The sequence below is a fragment of the Mustela erminea genome, chromosome 15, assembly GCF_009829155.1.
Source record: "Mustela erminea isolate mMusErm1 chromosome 15, mMusErm1.Pri, whole genome shotgun sequence".
NCBI lineage: Eukaryota > Metazoa > Chordata > Mammalia > Carnivora > Mustelidae > Mustela > Mustela erminea.
The window spans coordinates 3,326,476-3,337,832 of record NC_045628.1 but is presented as its reverse complement, the minus strand read 5'-3'; the positions used below and the strand labels follow the sequence as shown (position 1 = coordinate 3,337,832).

The 11,357-nt window shown below is 55.2% G+C and overlaps 1 long non-coding RNA gene across 2 annotated transcripts; it reads left to right on the top strand.

Moving 5' to 3' along the window:
- Window positions 1-546: 546 nt before the first annotated feature.
- On the top strand, window positions 547-5,806 carry LOC116574404. 2 transcript variants are annotated; one of them, XR_004279270.1, is made up of 3 exons: window positions 547-886; window positions 4,116-4,348; window positions 4,720-5,806. It is a non-coding gene; the product is annotated as an uncharacterized LOC116574404 (long non-coding RNA). The 2 variants fall into 2 exon arrangements; XR_004279269.1 differs by lacking the exon at window positions 547-886 and adding an exon at window positions 3,579-3,875.
- Window positions 5,807-11,357: the final 5,551 nt, after the last annotated feature.

The following is an 11,357-nucleotide window of genomic DNA, read 5'->3' as shown; positions in this document are numbered from 1 at the left end:
CAGCGCTGGCTCTAAGTAACCTTCCCAGTGGACGACGCGTGTTCCATCCCAAATAACCCACGTGAGGAAATTTCCCGGACCATCTCCTTTCTTGTCTTACGCGACCAGAAAGGCTTCTGTCTAAAAGGCTTTAGACAAATGACCCTCCCCCTGGGTTCTCCCCGTCTTCCCAGGCTCACCCGCAAATAACAGTGAACCTGGCAGGAAGCGTTTTATTCTTACTTCTCCACTGTTCACGGTGGGCCGGACACTGCTGGAGAAACCGGCACATACCAACTTCTGTAATCCTCACGAGAACCCCACGATGTAGGCCCCCACATGGCATCTGGCCCCAGAGCTCACTCTATTTCCCATGGGAGAGCATTGTTTGGGGACATTTCAAAACGACAACTGACATACGAAACAAAATGTCCTAGGACGCTTTGAAAAGAGTGTCCTCACAGAACTCATCGCATTTTGCTCCCGTGACTGCCTGTGAGCTGAAGCGTCCCTTTCCTTCGCCCCGTCTGGGGGAGGGAGAGGAGAAAGCCTGGGAGAGGTGGCGGGTCAGAAACCTGGTCCCCCGCTTAGCGCCAAAGGCTCTCCAGACTCACACAGGCCGAACAGCAATCCACCACCTCCCTCCGAAGGCCGGCTCGTCAGTGCTGACCGTTCGCCTTCTGCTCTCCGGTGTCAGAACCTAACCATCGGCTTTGGTCACCTCTCTCCTTCTCCGCCTGCCTCCACACCGGGCTCTCGGCGTGTCCTCCGGAAGGCACGTGTACAACGGGAAATGGCGGTGCCCCTGCAGGACCGCACAGTGACGGGAAGAGCACCATGGTCCAGAGGTCATGGTTTTGTCATCTCATGGAGGGTGCAGCCAGGACACGGACTGTGACAGGTCAGGGTAAGAGATCACAGGGACACGAGAGAGGGAGGGCGTATGAGACCCTCACTGCATGTGCTGAGGCATCTCGGAGCAGGACACGCTCACCTCCATGCTGCCGAGACAGAGAAGCCGGCAGACGGGGAGCTGAACCCGAGCCCCTCCGACAGCACAGAAAGGGGGGGCAGGGCTGGGGCTGGGAGGGAGCGGGGCAGGGGACAGCAGTGAAGGGTCCCTTCCGGCAGATGTGTAGGGGGTGGTGATGAGATCAGAAGAAGGAAGTCTTAAAGCTAAAACTTCTTAAAAGCCCATCCTTCCTCTCTGGCTGCAGTGGGATCCCCCGGCCGAGGCTCTTGTCACCTGCTGCCTGCTGGACCGCCCTGGCTGCCCCGCCAACCTCCCCTCTGCAGAGGGCTGCGGGCAGCCTCGCGCATCTCTTCCCGTGGGGGCACTCATCATTTACCCACGGCTGTATGCCTTGCTCCCACTCCCTCCTTCCCTGTTTCCAGAAGAGCCTTTCCACTGAAGTTAAAGCCACCTCCTTCCCCGGGCTTTGGCGCCCATCTTGTCCCACGGACTTAGAACCCGTCCCCCACTATTTCCCTGTGACCATCGTGCCCCGAACATGTACTCTTCATGGACCTGCTTTCCAGGCAGGTCCCCGGACTGCTGCAAAGCAGAGCTCACTTGGGAGATGGCATCACCGGTGGGGGTGGAGCTGGGCTGGGAGGAGCAGAAAACCCAGCGAAGCGAGTTACAGTTTATTTGGAATTGGTTTGATGTCACGAGAAGCCCAAGGTTGACTTGGTGGCTATGAGACGCCGAGATGGCCCCGGCGGTTCCATCTTGCTGCGATGCCCTTCTTAGCAGGTCACTTTATCTTCGGACGGTCTCACGATGGTGGTTCATCTGTCAGACAGTCTTCTGACAGCGCAAAAGGGACAAAGGCCAAGTGTGATCTTTCAAATCCCCAAAAGAGTCTGGAGGCCAGGGAGCCCCTTCAACCAGGCCTCATGGCATGGTGGCCACTGCAGTCGGGCGACATGACGCCCACCCGGATGAAAGTGGGTTCTCTTGGGAAGGAACCAGAAGATGACCCTAGACAGCGTATTTCTGCTCTTACCACGATCTCTGCTCTCCCAGCACTTCAGGTGCCATCTAACGGGGCTTCTCGGAAGCCTTCTCTCTTCTTGAATGACCTTCTGGTGGCTTCTGGGACAGCACACGCTGCTGCGATTTCTTCCACTTCTGTTCCTCCTCCGTCTCTTCCGCAGGCTTGTCCTCCACTGCCTGACCCTGTGGTCGCCTTTCCGGTGTTCCGGCACCCGGGGAGGGTGCGGGCTCCCCTCTGCTCCTGCAAGGCCGACCCCAGGCTTCGAGCAATAGCACCCCAAGTCACCAGCTGCCCCAGAAAGGGAAAAGGTGGGAGACGGGTAGTTGCGGACCCTGGTGTGGAGGCCTAGAGGGACCGCGGCCGAGAGGCCTCCAGCGTCCCTGGCCTTCCCTTCCCAGTGTCAAGATGACTCCTGCCACTGCGGAGAGCGACCAAGTCTGTACGCCTCAGCTTGGAGGTCAACGTCCTCCCTACGTGCCTTCACTCTTCTGAGTTGATCCTACCTGCGCACACCGCTTGTGCCCTCCCCGGTCCTGAGCATGGGGTCACTGAGCCACACCTGGCTGATGCTTAGTTGTCACAGTGTGAGGGGGCCGTGAGAACATGGCTGCCCTCCCATGTCCACTGCAGCCCCCGGAGTGCTTCTTGTATCGCTTTGTGGAAACGACCCTTCTCCTGAAGCACAATCTGCCCCTGTCATCCTGAGGGTAGGAACACCTTTCCTTTCCACCAGGGGAGGCCTAAAACCGCGACCTGTTCCCCGGACCCTACCTTCCTCTCCAAAGTCTTCTCCCAGAACCCCCGGGGCATCTCCACCACCCGCGCCCCACTTGCCAGCTGTCTCCTCTCTGGAGCACGTCTCTTCTGAAGCACAAAGCCCCATCCCTGAGAACACTTTATTCTCTTCTTGGTGTCTTTTATTCAGTCTCTTGGTTTTAGGCGGATGCTGAGCCCCGGCAGGAGAAGTCTGTCCCGTCTGCCCCCGCCTGAGTGTGGGTTTCTTTGCGGTCACCCGCGGCTGCTCCGGCTGCGGCGGGCGAGGCGGTGGCCGGGGAGGGTCTGTCTGGTTCCAGCCGCGCGGCCCCGGCAGCCCGCGTGTTGCGGGGGGAGGCCTGGGGCTCCCGCCGCGCTCCAGCCCTGCGTTCCCTCTCAGAGTTCGTGCGCAAAGGATGCGTATTTTTTCAGACGTCAGCTTGTCTAAGGTCAGCCTTTCAGTCCACTTCCCAGTGGCCTTTCATCAGCGGCGGCTTGTGTTGTCACCAGGCCCAGCTTGGTTTCCAGCCCGGGAATCAGGGCGCGTCTCGCGCTTGGCAAAACCTCCGACGGGACGAACCGGATCGCGTGCGCTTGGGCGAATCCCTTGACCTTGCGCGGCCCACGCTCTTGGTCCGCGCCGCGAGCGACTCCCCAGGCTGCGGCGCTCGGGGTAAACCAGGAAAGACGACTGCGTGGGGCACGTCTGCCTCCCGCTCGGGTCCTGATCCCGGGGTCCTGGGAGGGAGCCCCGCGTCGGGCTCCCTGCTCAGCGCGATCCTTCTTTCTTTCTCTGCCCTCCCCGACTTGCTCTCTCTCTCTCTCTCTCTCTCTGCCAAGTAAATAAAATTTAAAGAAGGAGGAGGAGGAGATGGAAGAGGAGCAGGACATTCCCTGCTCCCGTTCGTCTTCCCATGAAATCCGTGCGCTCTGCCCCCGGCGGCCTGCGGGTCACACAGAGCACTCTCCTGTCCTGGGGCTGGATGTTGTCAGCCTCTCCGATGACCTTCTGGGCATAGGAATCAACAGTCAAGTGCCAGCAGTTCTTGACCCAGCAGACTTACTGGCAGAAATTGATCTAAGGAAATAGAGCTCCACGGATACATGTAGCAATGCTCTCAGCATGGCTTTCCAATAGGATATGTAAGAAGCTTAATTACCACACAGACGGGGTGTCCATTAGGGAGGATAAAACCCTATCATGCATCCTTTCAAAAATCACACGCACAAATACGCAAACATGGAGAAAATTCTGGGAATAAAATATAGATAAATATAAAAAAATAAAATAAATATAAAAAATTAGTGGTGGTTTTCCCCCAAGGATTACTAGGATTTTTCCTTCTTTGTCATTATAATATCATATGTTTCTATTCCCACCAGGGTCATGTTATCACTTGTATAACGAAATAAGCTCTTAGTTTTGGAAAACTCATGGTCTACCTTTTATGGTGCCTCCCCCGGCCTGCAGTTATCACCCAGTTGGGCGAGGTCCGGAGAGATCCTGGTAGCCCCAGGTCCCAGAGATGATGTCCTACCAATGATGTGTCCTAAAGGAAGGCATCGGTGTCATCATTCGAAAAAGAAGGAGCGGAGACCAGAGGAAGAGCGCGTGGGTAAGCAAGGGAGGGACCTTGTCTGCTGGTGAGGTTCAGCCTGTTTGTCTCTTAAATTGAATTTGAATCATTCCTATATGTAACCCCAATAGCACCGATAGTCTAAATTCACACAGGGAAACGTATAGTGAGAAAGCCCACTCACACCTCCTGGGAAGCTGAGGTTTTCCTGGGACTAGAGGTGACAGATGCTTGGCTGCCCGACCCCTGCCCCGTAAGACCATTCATTCTGAATGCCATTTGGGGTCATGGTCGACAGTGCGGCCTCAACAGGCCCCAGTGTGTGCCCAGTTCTTTCCGACATGAGTGGAAGGGGCGATTGATTTCTGGCTGGCTTTCTAACACTCTTTGCAAAATCTATTCCGGATCAGGTTCTGGATGTGCCTGGTTTCCGGGGCAAAGGCTCAGAGAAAAAGGATCCTTTCTCCGATTCTGCCTGTTTCCATCTCCTGCTGCTGATGGGAGGCCGGGGGGCCCCTCGTGTCCCAGAGGAAAGTTGCTCTGCCCCCAGAGCTGTGACGGCGGGAAGAGAAGGACCCGCTTCCTCCCTGCATTCCAGCCGGTGACAATGGCGAACCCACTCTGAGAGGGACGGCTGTTGTGTCCAGCACAAGCCAGAAAGCCTAGTATCTCGCGCTATTTGCAAGCCTGCCTCTCGGACACATCTGGCCGGCTGTTTGTCTTTGTTAGAAGGACCGACTGGTCACTTTGCCAGGGGACTCTCTACCACCCTCTGCCACCAGCATCTGCACAGAACAGAAGGCTTTGGAGGCTCGGATGACAAAACAGTGCCTCCGAAGGGACCGAGAAAGATAGTAGTGTTTCTGTGCGAAGCAACAGAATGTGTAAGAGAAAGCGCCAACTGAGCCACACCAATGAGCCATTGTGAGGTCCTGCTTGAGCAGAAGAGGGATCTGAGGCCACTAACAAGGGTGGGGGGGGACGCGACACGGCTTCGAGTCCGAGTGCCACCCCCATCTGCCCCACAGAACACAGCGCCATTCTGCGGCCTCTGTTGCCTCTTGTGTGCCAGGCCCCGAATGGGGGCTTCACCGCGTTGTTTACCTTGTTTACGATTTGTCTCTTTTCTCCTGTGGGAAGCCGTGAGGCACAGGCGTATGTCTAATGTACCCACCCCTGTATACCCTGGGTTTGCCGCCCGGCAGACGCTAAACCAAGAGCCGAAGGAAGGAAGACAGAGAGGAGGAAAGGAGGAGAGAGGGAGGCAGGGAGAGGGAGGGAGGAATGTGCACCCTTATCCGGTGACACTGCCTGCACCTCCCGCACCTGACCGGCTGCCAGGCGAAGGACCGGCCGCACGACCGTGCCCACCGCCGCTGCTCGAGGCCTGCCCGGCAGCGAGCGGGGCCATCAGTAAACGTCTGTTGAGTGGGGTGTGGTCTTCAGCGCTTACTGGATTAGCAGGAGATTAGATTTGATACTGTAGCAAAAAAAAAAGGTTAGTGTAACCATGCTCATAAGTAAGTACTTTAAATGAATGGGTTTTATAAAAAGGGCATTTTCCTAGCCATTCTGGTAGCTAATTATTTTTGTGACTAAAAACTCTAAACTCCAAGCACATTTAGGAGATGGAAGCAAGGGACTGGTGGCTCCCGGAACAATTAGCTCCTTGCAGGAGGTGGGCAGCCGTAATGTGTTGTGAGGCAGGTCAGTTCTGGGGCCATGTGCAGGGCTAGCTCCGGGGGCTTAGCCGAGATGATCCCACCACTCCGTCGTCTTGCGACATGAAGATGAGCATGTGGTCAGAGAGGCAGTGGCCTGTTCCCGTCACACCCGCTCAGGATGACAGGCACATGTTGCAATGCTCTGGAGAAAGAAAGACAGGAAACCAGTGTGAGATCCTACCCTTTCCTCAACGCTAGATTCGACCATTCCGTTCGATCCCTGGGCTGTTTATGATTGAAAGCACTACGGGTTTGAGTCCCAGCTTTGGCCCTTAGGTGGCTGATTTGGGTGAGCCAAGAGACGTTTCTTAGTTTTCTAATCTGTGGAATGGGAATAAATAATGTCTGTCTTGACAGTACTTATTGCCAAGATCGAATAAAGGCGGTCGTTGACATGATTTTGTAAAGCGTGAATTTCCACGCGTTTTATCGCTAGTGGTAAAAACACCTGCTGGTTAGTTAGCCCCGATGGTGTGTGTGTGTTGCTGAGCACCGCACTGCCACAGCAGTTAAAACTCAGAAAAATCCCATACGGAAGCTGGCAGTGGGAGTGGTGCTGTGGTCATTTGTCCACCGGGAAGCTTACACGGACGTGGGAGACAGCGTGCACCGGACAATGAGGGAGTCAAGTTCGTCCAGGCTATGGTGATAGGGAGGACCGCCGCTCATCAGTGACACCTCAGAGAAAAGGGAGGGGCTTGGGGCTTCATAGAAGCAGGGGGACAAGGACAAGTGGACCACAGGGTTGCCCGTGGGTCTGTGGGAGCAGGAGAAGGTCTTATCGGGTCCCTGAGGAAGTGTGAAGGGAATCTTATCCTGGAATGGTAAGAGCGGGTGGTTAGCTGGTTTCTGGAGCAAAAAATGGATGATGGGTGTGGGGCTGACCATCGCTGTTTACTAGGAACACATGATGGGGTGAAATTCCAGTGTCACAGCTTCAAACATATGCCCAAGAACACACAGAGAGTAGTACCAGCGGTGGTAAGACTCGTAGTGCTAGCAGCAACACTATGAACGTTTAGTGACGGTTTACTAAGGGTCCAGTCGCGCACTCAGAACTTTGTGTGCATTCCCGCACAATATTCTAAACGAAAATTCTATTCCTCTTTCCTAGTTAACAGGAAGGCCCACAATGCTTCTGCTTCAGAGACCAGAGAACCCATGCAGGCTCCAAATGTCACTGAAGGAAGGGAGTCTGGCTTTGCCGCTGGGCTCTGGCCCCCCACACATGCCACCCACCACAGCATGGAAGCACTTCCCCATCTGCGAAAGCTTCGGAACACCAAACACCCTCACCTGGCGACGACAGTAGAAAATTGGTCCGTTGCTGTAAGCCTGCGTTCTCTCCTTCCTATACAGCTTTTAAACCAGGTCCAACCATCACCTTAGATTCTGTAGTCATAAGGGATGACCTGTCCCATACTGATGGCTTCTAAGGTTAAGGTAATTGGGATATTAACTCACAACGTGGGCTAGGAAAAGAGAGCCGGGAAGAGCGGCAGGAAGGGCATCTCTGCGTCAAGTCCCCGACGCTTGCCTGTCACCGCGTGTACGGACTGACGCCCACAGGACGCATGAAAGCTCGCTTGGAGGTTTCATCTCCGAGAGGTAAAACCAGTGAATGAGGCTGAGACTGTCCGTGAAGGCGGCGTTATAAACCGACCGGATGGCTCCGGCCGATGACTGTGGGGTTCTCTAAGAACATGGAGGGGCTCAAAGTTAACTTTACACTCCACTGACTTCATGGAAAGAGTTAGATTATCCGGGGGGCCGGAGGGCTCCGTCGGTCAAGTGCGCAGCTCGATTTCAGTTCAGGTCATGAGCTCAGTGCTGTGACCCCCAGCCCCGTGCTGGGCTTCACGCTCAGTGCGGAGTCCGCTTAGGATTCTCCTTCTCCCTCTCCTTCGGCTCCTGCCCCCACCCCCAAAAAAGGAACTAAAAGACTTCCTTTTTTGTAAAGAAAAAGAAAAAGAAAAAGAAACGAAGGGTTCTTTTTCTAATCATGGGCTCACCAGGCCAGGCTAAGATACTCAGGCGGAATCCTACTGTCCTCTGCGATTGGGACCAGTGGCTGCTTAACAGAAAAAAGAAGATTAAGGCACAGAATTATACACGTGACTCCTGCACCCCTTAAATGCTTGCTTGAAGGTCTTAAAACATGTCAACGCTCCTTCATTCATGGTGACGTCTCTGCCGATAGCTCCACTAACTGGCTTGCCGTGGCATTCCTTGCATTAACACGCGCAGATAATAACTAACGGATCGTCGCGGAGTCCTGCTTCTGCTTCCTGGTGGCAGAGCGAGAACTTACGGGCCCCCGTGCAGCAAGTTCATCCGGAAAACTTGGCTCTAGAGACTTCTCCTCCGCGCCGGCAGCGCCTCATCTACGGCAATGTGGGAAAGTGATCGAACACAAGATGAAACAGGTTGCTTTTATCACATTCTTCCCGCTAAGTTGGCTTTGGTTTTCATAGAAATTATGAACTATGGGCACTCCTGTTCCACTGGGTTGGATCTCACAAGAGTCCGTGAAGGTACGAGGTTCCCTGAAAGCACACGGACGCAGGGCGCTGCGGAAACACCTGATTCCTGGCCGGGACACACAGGAGCACTCACGTGTCCACTGCAAGGCGGACGGCCAGCACCCCATCGACCCCAGCTGACACCAGGCAGCGTGTCTGAGAGGCAGGAGGACGTGTGAGGGGACGTGGCTCAGGAGGTGTGTCCCGTCTCCTGGCCCTCTAGGGACACACATCGGGGGTCCCGACCGTGGCCGGTTCCTGGTCCTCACACTGTTTCTCCTGCTGAAGCATTAGCTAGACTTCGTGCCGCACCCCGGTCTCTTTGCTGGGCCCGCTTTCCTCGACTCACGTAGTCACCCCATTAGTTATTTGTAAAACAGGTAATTAACTCACAAAGTGCCAAAATCGGAAAAGCGAGCAATTTTCTCTTTGCACGTCTTCCACCCAACAAGGGCCGCCTCCCCACGGTGCGTGGCCTTCCGCTCTGAAAACAGCAGGCGTCCTCGGCGGGCAGGAACCCCCAGAGGGAAGCGTCTCACTGCGACACTGCCGTGGGGGCAAGGGCGCCCACCCCAGGACACCCCAACCTCATACCACACCCGCCATGTCTCCCGTTCATGCTCGTCTTATCCTTTTCGAGCGTAGCATGTAGGAGACAAGGCATTACACGCCACATTAAACTATTCTGTGTGAGACTACCGGCTGCTGTATTTGGAATTTTGTTGGAAAACTCACTCCAGCGGGCCAGTGCTAACGACGTGACGGAGGACATTGTCGTGCCAGCACGGCCCTTTGTTAGGACAGCATTCCACTCCTAAAGCAACCTGCGTTGACCACCGCAGAGAAGGGCACCAGGACAGGCCACCTGAAACGTGCCTCCTGGGCTTATGGACTACTTTAAGCTAAAGACAGAGGCACGAAAAGCTCTTTATGTCCTGCTAACTGCCTGAAAATAGAGAATAAGTTTCCCCTTTCGTAAAGGAAGTTCCCATTGGCAAAGATGTCTCCGTAGGAGGAAGAAAGTCACTCTGGGAAACAAGCCTCAGGACCCGAGAGGATGCTCGTTAACCACACCTCGCCTCCCCCAGCTGCCCAGGACTCGCTTTCCCTCCTAGAAGCTCAAAACTCCTTTCCTTCGTGTGGCTTAACCCGCCCACGGCCCGATCACCCCGTACAGCACTGAGTTGAAGTCTTTGTGAAAATGCTGCGTTTACTTCCCTGACTTGGTTTTTCCTCCCTTCAGTCTTGTCAGAAATTTGATTCGTGGGCCCCGGCCACTGTCCAAATCCTACTGGTCAGGTCACACGTGCAGTAAAGCAATTGTCCTCTGCTTCCTAGAGTTTACGTGAGGTCAGCCTACAACTCTACGCCAAGACGAGCGGCGGGATGGTGGGCTTAGGCTGCTTACCACTCCCGGGACGAGCGTGCTGAGTCAGGAAGTACCTGAGGATCCCCGCGAGGGAGCAGCACCTCCGCTGGGGTCAGGCAGCTGCCGTTCTGCCTCGGGCCCCACACCTCGGGCATCTCCCGGATCCCTTTCACACACACACACACACACACACACACGTGCACACATGCACGAAAGGAAACTATTTAAGAGCACATGGTCCCTCGGTCCCACAAGACCCCAACCCTGTGCGGGGGGTACACTTTCCATGACCTTAAGCATCGTTCTCGGGACGAAGGTCCGCAGACCAAAGCAACATGTCACCACAGCTCTTTCCCCGACGTCTTTGAAACAAGAAGCTACTACGTCCGAATGCAAAGATCTGGGGTTGAGCCATTGTGGTAAAAGCGACAGGCTCCGCGGAATGGCAGGACAGTTGACGTGGCCCCTAGGGAAGAGAAACGACAAGTTAGCACCCACCTGGCCCTCTCTTGGAGCGCGATGGGATCGCCCGGGCGTGGCCTTCTGCCCTTTCCCCGGAGGGCAGGCGCCCGTTCTCTTGCCCCTTCCCTATGCTCTGGGAGGGTCTGAAATCCTTGCCAGGCAGCTCGGCACGTCACCGCAGGTGCAGACGACTAGTGTGCGACGTGAAAGGCTTAGTTCCCGCTCAATTGTTACGTCACGTGTTGTGTGTGTTACTCGCCTGAATATTGCTGTCCGTGAAGAGAACCCCCCACGCCCAATGTTAGCTACCTCCTCTTTCGTAACATATGGATGTCCTGTATTTAAACCCCAAATGTGCATGGGCCGTCTGTTTCATCATTACACGGGTACCTTTGGGAGGGTAGCAGGGGTGGGACATTTTTTAATCGGATGGAATTCTGGCGCGTGGCTTGACGATATTGAGACGCGGGAAACATGGGTCCCGCTGGCACGTTTGCCCTGGACCAGCAAGGCCCGTCTAGGCGGACGGTGGTGTTTATGAATGGGGCCTTCCCCATCGCGGCCTCCAGGATGGGCCGCCGGAAGCTCTCAGCTTGCTCTTACGTGAAGACAGCTGTTGATGACGACCTTATTACCCGTCAAGATTATTCTCTTTGTTAGCGAGGGACGGTCCTTCAGAGTGCAGCAGACGTCCTAAGTAGACGACCATCTGACCAAACGCAGCTGGCCCACAGGGGAAGCCCGGCCCTTTCCTCGTGGAGAGAAAACCAAGAAGGCACTGATCTTTCCAAATTAGGCATTTGCACACTAGTTCCCCCAAATGAGATCTGAAATGCCAGGGCCTGCATTTCTTCCAGTCACCATGGACAGGGGCCGCATTCCAGTAGCCTCTGTCAGCCACTGAGTCTGCCGTTCCTCAGGGACCTCACTGCTCCTTTCTCCTGGAGCCCGAGGCAGCTGCCGACCTCGGC